The sequence below is a fragment of the Notothenia coriiceps genome, unplaced genomic scaffold (genome assembly GCF_000735185.1).
Source record: "Notothenia coriiceps isolate Sejong01 unplaced genomic scaffold, NC01 NC01_scaffold00036514, whole genome shotgun sequence".
Taxonomy (NCBI): Eukaryota; Metazoa; Chordata; class Actinopteri; order Perciformes; family Nototheniidae; genus Notothenia; species Notothenia coriiceps.
This window is the reverse complement of record NW_011369215.1, coordinates 281783-292116: the sequence shown is the minus strand read 5'-3', so window position 1 is coordinate 292116 and position 10334 is coordinate 281783. Positions and strand designations below refer to the sequence as shown.

Here is a 10334-nt window from a genome sequence, read left to right as displayed (position 1 = left end):
ACGATTTATCAGCTCTGCTAAGGTCTCTCTAACACATTTTTAAAGGTCCCCTATTAAACAGTTTTTCATCAATATATAATAGGTCTCAGATAAGGGGGGGGGGGTTACCTTGGTTGCTGATTGGCTAATGGTTACACAAGCCAACACATCGTTATGACATCATAAAGTGGCCAAAATCTGATCAACTCATTTTCAGACAGGTTTTTATAGAAATGGATCAGGACAAAAAGAGAGAGAATCTTTGTTCCTGAAACTTTCAGAGTCTCTTTCCACAGAGGGGACACATGTTGATGTAGAAGAGACATGAAGAAGAGGGGACACATGTTGATGTAGAAGAGACATGAAGAAGAGGGGACACATGTTGATGTAGAAGAGACATGAACAAGTGGATCTAGCCTATAGTTGACCTTTAACTTAACATGACTCCTTGCGATTGTCCCAGATTAATCATCCTGCCTTCTTTTTTTTGTTGCACTTTTATTCTTATTACACAGTAGCCTACAGGTAATGAAATGGTTTCTCTGCATTTGACCCATCCTCGTGTTAGGAGCAGTTTAAGTTAGCATTGATCCTAAAGATATGTTTTTCTTTCATATGCACAGAGATGTCAGCTAAATTATTAAAAAGACGCTCCATATTAAACATCTTATTGCTCCCTTGTCAAAAACCAATGGGATTCGCTATATGGCAGGAATTAAGTTTTGTTTTATTACACTTAAATGTTTTGTTCCAACTCCTTTCTGGGTTTTAGGGACTCATTCCTGCACCACTTTGAAGAAATCATATTTGAGGCATTGTCCTCTTGAAGTTAGAAACACAATATTGTCTTATTCCAGATATTACATCGCATTGCATTTAGCTGACGCTTTTATCCAAAGCGACTTACAGTACATTCGACCAGGAAGATACAACCTTGAAGAAAACAGAATCATAAGTACATCAGGTTTCATAGAGCCAAACATTTCAAGTGCTACTCAACTGGCTTTAGATAAGCCAGCCCTTTATTAGTATATAAGTGCTTTGTTAGTAATTCTATCGCTCGAAGTGGAGTCGAAAGAGATGAGTTTTCAGTCGTCGCCGGAAGATGTGTAAGCTTTCTGCTGTCCTGATTTCAATGGGGAGCTCATTCCACCATTTTGGAGCCAGGATAGCAAACCCACGTGTTTTTGCTGATGGGAACTTGGGTCCTCCTCGCAGTGTGGGTGCAGCGAGCTGTTTGTCCGATGCAGAGCGGAGTGCACGTGCTGGGGTGTACGGTTTAACCATGTCCTGGATGTAGGAAGGGCCAGACCCATTCGCAGCATGGTACGTAATTACCAGTGTCTTGAAGTGGATTTCTAGCAGTTACCGGAAGCAAGTGAAGGGAGCGGAAGAGCGGTGGGGTGTGGGAGAATTTAGGAAGGTTGAAGACCAGACGAGCCGCTGCATTCTGGATGAGCTGCAGAGGTCGATGGCACATGCAGGTAGACCAGCCTACCAGATATGAGCGTATTCTTAGCATCGCTGGACAGTAAAACCCATGTCAGTGTAGACCCCTCTCCATTTAGTATCCTCACAAACACACAATCGAGAAAAGCCAAGACGCCATGTTTTGAACAACGTTGTGGATTAGGTTTTAATTCTCAAGTGATTCTCAGTTTCTTCACAGTTACAGAGCGTTTACCCTCTAATAATATCCCCCCCCCCTCACTGTACAAGGCTAGAAAAAGTTCACAGCAACAGCACACAAACATACAAAATAGTTTTACCAAATTCAGTAGTTATTTTTTTCTGCTTTTTCTTTGTTAAATACATTTGAACTCTAACCCTTGTACAATGCCCAACCATAGCAAAAAATTAATTTCAAGTCAAATGTATACAATCTTATTTACACGAGGAACATTTGATCAAAGTGCATCGAAGAGAGTCCTGATTGACGGTAATGTCTTTGAGGGATAATGGGTAAATATATATACAATGTTTACAAATGCTGTAATTGTGGTGATCTTACAAAGCCTATATAATAATACTCATAATAAACATTGGTAGAAAGAACAGCTCGTCTGAACAGCTCGTCTGAATGCACTCCAGGAGGAAGAGTTGGAAAGAAAAAAAAAAATGCAAATGATCTTGGAAAATAAATATGAACACATCTGATGGATAAGAGGAGGGAATCAATGAAGTTTAGATCAATATCACCCATGATTCTTTTTCACCCTGCTCAACTTAGAATATGATCGAAAGTGTCTTGAATACGCCATTTAATACTGAGAGCTCAGATCCAGTTTGAAATCCTGTCCAGCAGTAGATCTGTTAGCAGAGAAGTCCTGCGTCCTCCTGTCAGTTGGAACACAGGAAGTCCAGTCATTTCTCTCGGGGGCAAAAACCAGGAAGCAGTGACCCGAAAAAGGGGGAAATAATCCTTATCACATGGACGAGTGAAAAACAGTTATGGACACGTAATTCATTGCAGTATTCACATAATAAATAACAATTCCTCAAGTCATCCTCTCCAAAGATAACGCACTTCAGAAGGCATGTGGTCGTACAGTAAGGGCTGCTGCGACGGAACCGTAGGCATGGTAACGAGGTTTCGTCGTGCAACACTACGGGCCGCAGGAAAGAAAGAAAAGCAGGAAGATCATGATAAATCGTCCTCTGTGCTCACGATGGAAATCTGGAGACAGAAGAGGGAAGGGGAGGACAGAGAGACATTATTCAAATGTTTTGATAAGAGATTTCTTTTGTGGTGCGAGGTACTTCTCCATTGTCTACATACAGAAGATGGCTGTCTAAATAGTGGAGTAGCTGCATCATTGTGTGAACTACATGTAGAATATGCTCTTTGCGTTACCTTGATGTTCAGTGGGCTTTTTGGGCGGTAACTGGAACCGGTCCCAATGCGCTCTTTAAGCCAACCAGACATTTCACCTCTTAGAACATGTACAGTCCTTTTTGTCAGAAGTAGTCCGGTTGCTTTAAAGAGCGCATTGATGACTGCTTAGGTTCCTCAAATAACATATCCGTGACACAGGGTAAACTTGAACTGATGTTTTTAGGTGGCTAAAGTAAGATGTACTGTTACCTCTTTCCACTGTAGCATTACTCAGCTTTCTGTTGTACTCCGGTCTGTTTTTCTAAACTCAGAGCGTGCCGACCGCCATCTACTGTAACGTTATACACTGACTTTGGATAAGAACCTTGAATGACCCCGATTCAAGAAATGTAAAACCATTGTTGTAATACTGGAGGCAGGGAGAAACATCTAGGCTGGTTCTGTACAGAGAACAACGTATCTAAAGTTCACACATATCTTGTTTGTTTAACTTGCAAAGCACAGGAAATATAAAACAACATTTTTCTTCAGTTGCTTTCTGCCTGCTGCAACTGTGAGGAGAATGAGGTGTGTGTGTGTGTGTGTGTGTGTGTGTGTGTGTGTGTGTGTGTCCATATTGTGCCCTCTGGCCCAGTTAAGGCTAATCTCTTTAATCTGTGTACCAAGAGATGTGCAATAATAAGACTAAGGATTAGTAAAGGCCACAAGGTCATGATGCAGGTGAAGGTCATTGACATCAAGTCTCCATCCTGTGTTAGGATGAAATTAAACCGCCAATGAAACCTTACAACAGATTATTTGGTATTTAATTATTTTTGAGCTAAACAAGGAGCTTTTGGTGATTATAGGGTTGCTGCGTGTGAGGCATTGAGTGGATTCCAGGTCACCTATTCTCTATCAATAATGAATTGATTAGTCTGTTTTGGGATTAGTACATAGAGCCTTGATCCATTTTACCCATGATGCCCTTGGCTCAGCGGTTGTTTACTTACCGCAGGGTAGGTGTGACCCACGTTGGCGCCGTGCCGGGTGATGTCGATGTTGAGGTCTTCTTCTGTGGTCTTGAGATAGACGGGGTTGTCAAAGTTCATGCTCTTCTGGTTCCTCAGCTGCCAGTTCCTCCACATCAGGTATCCACCGGCCGCTGCCATCGCCAGCAGCACTGATCAGGACACAGGTCAGCCGTCAGACACACATTCATTAGGGGCTATCTGGGTGTTTGTATGCAACGCATGAATATCTTTGGGGGACTAAAAAGTGGAATCAGTTACGTAACCCTAGGTTCACATCAAACTTTGACGTTACTGTTCTTACAACATTGATGTGGTAGCCGTGATTGTTCCAGAGTTCTTGAATAGTCATACACAGCCATTAAAGCAATTCCCACTCAACCCTATTTTAAAAAAGGACACATTTCAAGCCAACTTAAGTCTACTGATCGCATACATTAGTATGATTAACTTTAGACATATGTTACTAATCAAGCAAGGTTCAATCGATTCATCAGACTACCTACGCGAGTGTGAGAGTGTGTGTGTACTCACAGACTGGCAGTATGGCCCAGGCAGCAGCTGACCCTCTTGCTGGGGAGTTCACCTGGATCGACGTGCTCACGTTGGCTTCTGGAACACAAAAGGCTTCTGTAAACACTTCAAATCCAACACACCAATAGGTTTCCACCCTCTTCCTGCTCTGTACGATATCTCTTACACTTGTGTATTTTAAATTGTGCAATACATTGTGTTAGTCTGACATTCAACTGGGACAGGTGTGAGGGGTCTGGAGAGAGGGGAGTTTGTCTTTGAGGTTCAAGAAGATGGCTTGTTTGTTCACCACTAGCAAAGTAGTGATCTAAAATAGGGGAGTGATGTCTCTGGGGAAACAGCACCACAATGATCGAAGCTATTCAAAGTCCAGATTATGTTTAAATTCTTTCATTAATAAGATAGATAAAAGTCTGGATACAGACCGGGAACCGTTTGATTTGGAGATAATGTAAGCTGCTGTAAAACCGAGCTGGCATTTTCACAACCCTCAAAGATATTGACAGCGTGGCCAAAACGTTACTACAAATCTTAAACTTGTTACATCAGTGTGTAAATGAAGTTTCCATCCCACCCCAGGCAAACATCCTGCAGTCTGAGCAGGCCGGAGTGTTTCGGTGTCAGTGAGTGACATGACTGGCAAACAGCTCGGCTGAAAGAGTTCAGGACAAAGAGACAAAAAGCAGGGTTTGTTAAGTCGTGTTCTTCCTGCTAGTCAGTCTGATGCCAATTAGCCTTATGATGTCATCAACATGAGTCATAGGCGAAAAGACCCAGAACCTATTTTTTTTTTTCCTAGTTTCCATGGATGAAGAAAACATTTAAAGTTAGCTATGTAAGTGTAAAAGCTTGCAGTCATCATGAATGGCGAGACACTTCCTCTTTTCAGCCACCAGGTGCTGCTCTCGGGCTGTGCTTCAAACTGGATATATATCATTTACCATCAAACATTTCACTATCAGATGACTTCCTACAGCAATAAAGTATCAGAGCAGATTAAAACCTCCACACAATGTGCCGGTGGATCTGAACTAAATCCTGAGCAGCAGGGAAACATGGATAGCTTTTAAAATGGAGGGACTAACTACATTAGTCATGAGAACAAGCTATAATCAGAAACACTCATCAGAAAACGTTGTGTCGCTCATTAGGCTTCCTGTTTCTAATTCAATCACCGACTGCATTTGGACAAAGAGGATTAAGACAAAGTTAGTGAGCAAACACTTCATGCAGGTTTACTAATCAAATGTAAACCTAGTGAGTGCAAAGTATTACCAAACACTTTAGCTAAATCAGTTTAGGTCGAGCCAGACGTATGAACTCCAGACAGACAAAGCACGTATAGGTGTTAGGCACACACTGAAGCAAACACCATGAACACAAGTCAATCATTACTGAGGAATGGTTGAAGCCTCCTTGATTAGACTGTCCTTCTCACAACAGCTGTGTGAAGAGTACTGGACTCACAATATGGAAAACAGAGCGATACTCTGATCACAGCACAAAGCCTGACAACTTGAGTTGAGATAACAACAATAATAACAACGCGTACAAAGCATACACATTGTGCAGTGAGATTGAGACGAGCTCATAAGCCAACACAAAAGGGGACACATGTAGCCTGAGCAAGCATTTAGTTACAGCATCAGGTTGTAGGGTGAGTTAAGTGTTCAAGAAACAATGAATTAGCTTAACTTCATATACTGAAGTTTAGTATTAAACCCACAGCTTTCAGGTCTGAGTAATAGACCAGTGGACAGCTGGGATGGAAATCCCTCTTGAATACCTCAGGCTACTAACCATGTGCTACAAATTAAGTTTAAACAGACTTTAATCGGTTTATCTTTACTGCACTAAGCCCTAAAACACATCTGAAAGTGCGTTATGAAACGACAACACTTAAGCATAAACGGAAGCTATTATTAGAGAAACGCTACCAGCTAAAGGACAAACAATTCTAAAAATCAGCATACGGCAACGTGGACACAAGGAGAGGTTACCATTTCATTTTGTGACAGAAAGCCCGATTGGAGGGTAAATGTTGGAAGAAGAAAAGCCAAATAAACTAACTACATAAAGCTGCAGACACATAATTAAAGACAGATGTACAGCTTAACAATTAAGGTGGAGAACCCAGTTAGGAAGGAGGAAACCTGTTCATTCGCTTAGTAGAAAGCCCAACATGCTTTAAAGAGAGTCAGCAGAGCAGGCAACAGCGCATGGTTTTACCTGAGGGTGGTTGTGTTAGAGCTTTCCCATCATCCCTTGAGTGACCTTTGGCAGAATGGTCTGTCACAGAGAGAGAGTCATTCTTACGACATGAAAACAGATCAGGCTGCAGAAGTTGTCCTAGTTTTAAACCGCACACACTCACAGTAGGCTTCTTTGAAAATAGACCAGATCTCAGGGGACTAAACTAGTAAATAAACGCTCGACAGATGAAAGCGGGATCTGTTTCTTGTTCACCGAGAAAGCCGCAGACGCTTTAGCAAAGAGACGAGACATACTTCCATAACACCGTCGACACTATACACAAACGGCAGCATATTTACATGGAGACAATGCATGTGGTTTTCCGGTTCGATACAACAGTTAAAGCTAGACACACACAAAAGGCTGAAAGAGTGAGAGGGCGACATTCAGAAGACAGAGGTCTAAAACCACCGTTAACTATTGATCAATGTCTCCATCAGCTTCTGGACAGCAGGAACAGACGGCTGCAGCAGCAATAAAACATGTACAGGTCGATGGATGCAGAGGCAGCGGAGTGGTGCTTTGTTTACTGTGAAACCACAGGCCTCTGGGGTCTGCTGTGTGGGAGTCGCAAATGAATGCATATCATACTCACTGCCAAACAATATAATGGTAGGCGCAGTCGAACTCAAAGTAGAAGCCGTTATCTACAGGACATTATACTGAGACAACTGATCAGAAAGATGATCACCAGAACAGCACAGTGTAAATCATTTCAGTCATTCAATCAGTTATTCATCAAGTAAAATGAGCAATTATTTAGTTTTCACAAATTAAGCATTGCAGTTTAAAAACACAAAAGCATCAAAATCGATTCAGCAGAACCAATATACCTAAATTATATATACCTACATTATATATATACCTACATTATATACAGGACTGTCTCAGAAAATTAGAATATTGTGATAAAGTTCTTTATTTTCTGTAATGCAATTAAAAAAACAAAAATGTCATACATTCTGGTAGTTCTATTACAAATACAACTAGAAATAATTTGTCCAAGACCTTTTTACTTTTAATTTTTNGGCATATCAAGATGCTGATTAGACAGCATGATTATTGCACAGGTGTGCCTTAGGCTGGCCACAATAAAAGGCCACTCTGAAACATGCATTTTTATAAAGCAAAAATGCATGTTTCAGAGTGGCCTTTTATTGTGGCCAGCCTAAGGCACACCTGTGCAATAATCATGCTGTCTAATCAGCATCTTGATATGCCACACCTGTGAGGTGGGATGGATTATCTCGGCAAAGGAGAAGTGCTCACTATCACAGATTTTTTCAGATTTGTGAACAATATTTGAGAGAAATGGTTATTTTGTGTATATAGAAAATGTTTTATATCTCTGAGTTCATCTCATGAAAAATGGGAGCAAAAACAAAAGTGTTGCGTTTATATTTTTGTTCAGTGTATACAAAACATGTCTGTGAAGTTTGTTTTTCAAAATACCAAACGGATCATGCATTTTAGCCATGCCTCATTTAGCTCTATTTGCTCTTTTCCAGCCCTGTTTTTGCAAGGGCTGATTCTGCTTTTGTGGCAGACTACAGCGCCACCTACAGGCCTGGCATATGTACTACAGCGTCTCCAGCGCTTTCGAGCGGTCTCTCATTCCCCTGATAGGTGGAGAGTTGCCCATATAAGCGGAGCACCCCTTTTCTGACGTCAGAAAAATTAGGTCACAGGCTCCTCCAACAGTGCAACTAAAATTGAAAAACAGAGCATACTTGAGGCAGTTCTCAGTGGAACAAAAAAATCCCCTCAAAACTAAGTAATAATATTTTGTACTTTTTCTCCCTCCAGTCTCCTTATGTAGTTCTGCAAATAAAGATACCAAGAGGTCTCCACCTTCGGGCTGCCGTGGTTCAGCAGTCTATGTTTTGTATTTGTACCTGTGTGAGATTGAGTTGGCAATCTGCTGGCTGACCTACATTATAAATCACCGCTCCGCCTCGCCGTCTTGACAGATGGAGAGCAGAGAGTAAGCTTTTTTTCTTGGCACAGGTTCGGACAGATGTTTCTATCACAGAGGTCCCACGCTCATGCAGTTTGCGTAACAGTTTCTCTCCCGTTGTGTTTTCTTGGCTCACGAGTTGGTGTGTTGAATTCCTTCAGTCCTCAATCAAAAGTGTCCTTGGGAAAGACATGGAGACCAAAATGACACCCAAAGGCAGCAGTGTGTGAGCATGTGTAGACAAGCATTAGATAAGAACCTGATAAGCCTCTACCATCAGTGTGTGAATGTGTGTGTGAATGGGAGACATTTGGTAGTGGGTTGATGTAGGTCTATAAAATTGATATTTGACAATCAGTTTCAGCTTCTTTAATTTAATTTAATTTAGTTTTTGATCTGGACATTTTGGTGGTTTTGCCATGGCTTCTTCTCTGTATTTGAACCGAGGATTATTCTTCATTAAAGTCATATTATTGGCTGTAGTTGGCACATTTTCAAAAAGATATTTCCTATTCTCTGACCCGGATGTATTTCTGTCCCTTCCAGATGGAGGAGGAGGAGAACGAGGTGTTATTCGACGGCTTGGTCTTCGGGCCGTTGCGGAAGAGTATCTGGAATGTCATGGAGAGGCCGTTCTCCTCCGTCATCGCCAAGCTGATGGGCATCGCCTCCTCCCTTTTCGTGCTCGTCTCTCTGGTAACCATGGCGCTCAACACCGTGGAGGAGATGCAGTACGAGGTGTGTGTTTTACTTTGTGTGTGTGTGTGTGTGTGTGTGTGTGTGTGTGTGTGTGTGTGTGTGTGTGTGTGTGTGTGTGTGTGTGTGTGTGTGTGTGTGTGTGTGTGTGTGTGTGTGGTGTTGTGTGTGTGTGTGGAAGAAGGGTATAAAAAAATGCATTCTCAGCAGGTTAATGAGAGTTGTCAACGTTTCTGATTGCAGGCTGTATTATAGAATGTATCTGCTTAACATTAAGAAGGAAAATAAAAAAACAATGTGGTAAAAACTATAAAATAATAATACAGAAAGAACAAAACGTGCATCTGCGTGTCAGTTAAAATCTGATATCTTACAGACCTAAAATGACTATAAGGGTTAGTTCATAAACAAATGTATGACTCGGAATTTTTTTTCTTTTTCATAGACTTCTGTACAATCAGTCTTTCTGAAACCATATGCGTTCGAGCTGTTAATGAGAGAAAATGTACAAAGTTATAATCTTGATAGGTCCATAATTATGTAATTGTGTTTTTCCATGTTGATAACCATAAGAGTATCACAGTATTATTAAATCCAGCGCTTATAATTCATTATGTATCTCCTTCAAACAAATACAAGCAGTCAACCAAAAACGGCATCTGAATGAAAATCTGACATTCAAAAAATAATAAATTCACACTTGTAAAATAAAACAGGCCTTTACATAAAGTCACCTACTGATACTGTTTTTCATAATATATTATAGGTCTCAGATATATACAAACATGTCTCTGAAGTGTTGGCTCCCAAATAACACCAAACAGATCTGCAGCATTTACCCTAATCCCCTCTGTCAGCCCTGTTTCCAAAGTTACTGAATCCTCTGTCTGGTACTTAGATAAAATAGAGGGAGCCCCTCCCCACTGTCTCTGAGAGACATTGTTAAAGGAACTCAATGGTGCTCTAGAGGAGATCATGGTGATAAGGGGGGGGGGTTACCTTGGTTTCTGATTGGCTAATGTTACACAAGCCAAAACATTATTATGACATTCATAAAGTAGCCAAAATC

The 10334-nt window shown here is 41.2% G+C and overlaps 1 long non-coding RNA gene across 1 annotated transcript; it reads right to left on the bottom strand.

Moving 5' to 3' along the window:
* Positions 1–1584: 1584 nt before the first annotated feature.
* LOC104963952 (uncharacterized) lies at positions 1585–7216 on the bottom strand. Its single transcript, XR_800366.1, has 4 exons — positions 6589–7216; positions 4360–4437; positions 3808–3977; positions 1585–2656 (listed from the first exon to the last, which is right to left on the bottom strand). It is a non-coding gene; the product is annotated as an uncharacterized lncRNA (long non-coding RNA).
* Positions 7217–10334: the final 3118 nt, after the last annotated feature.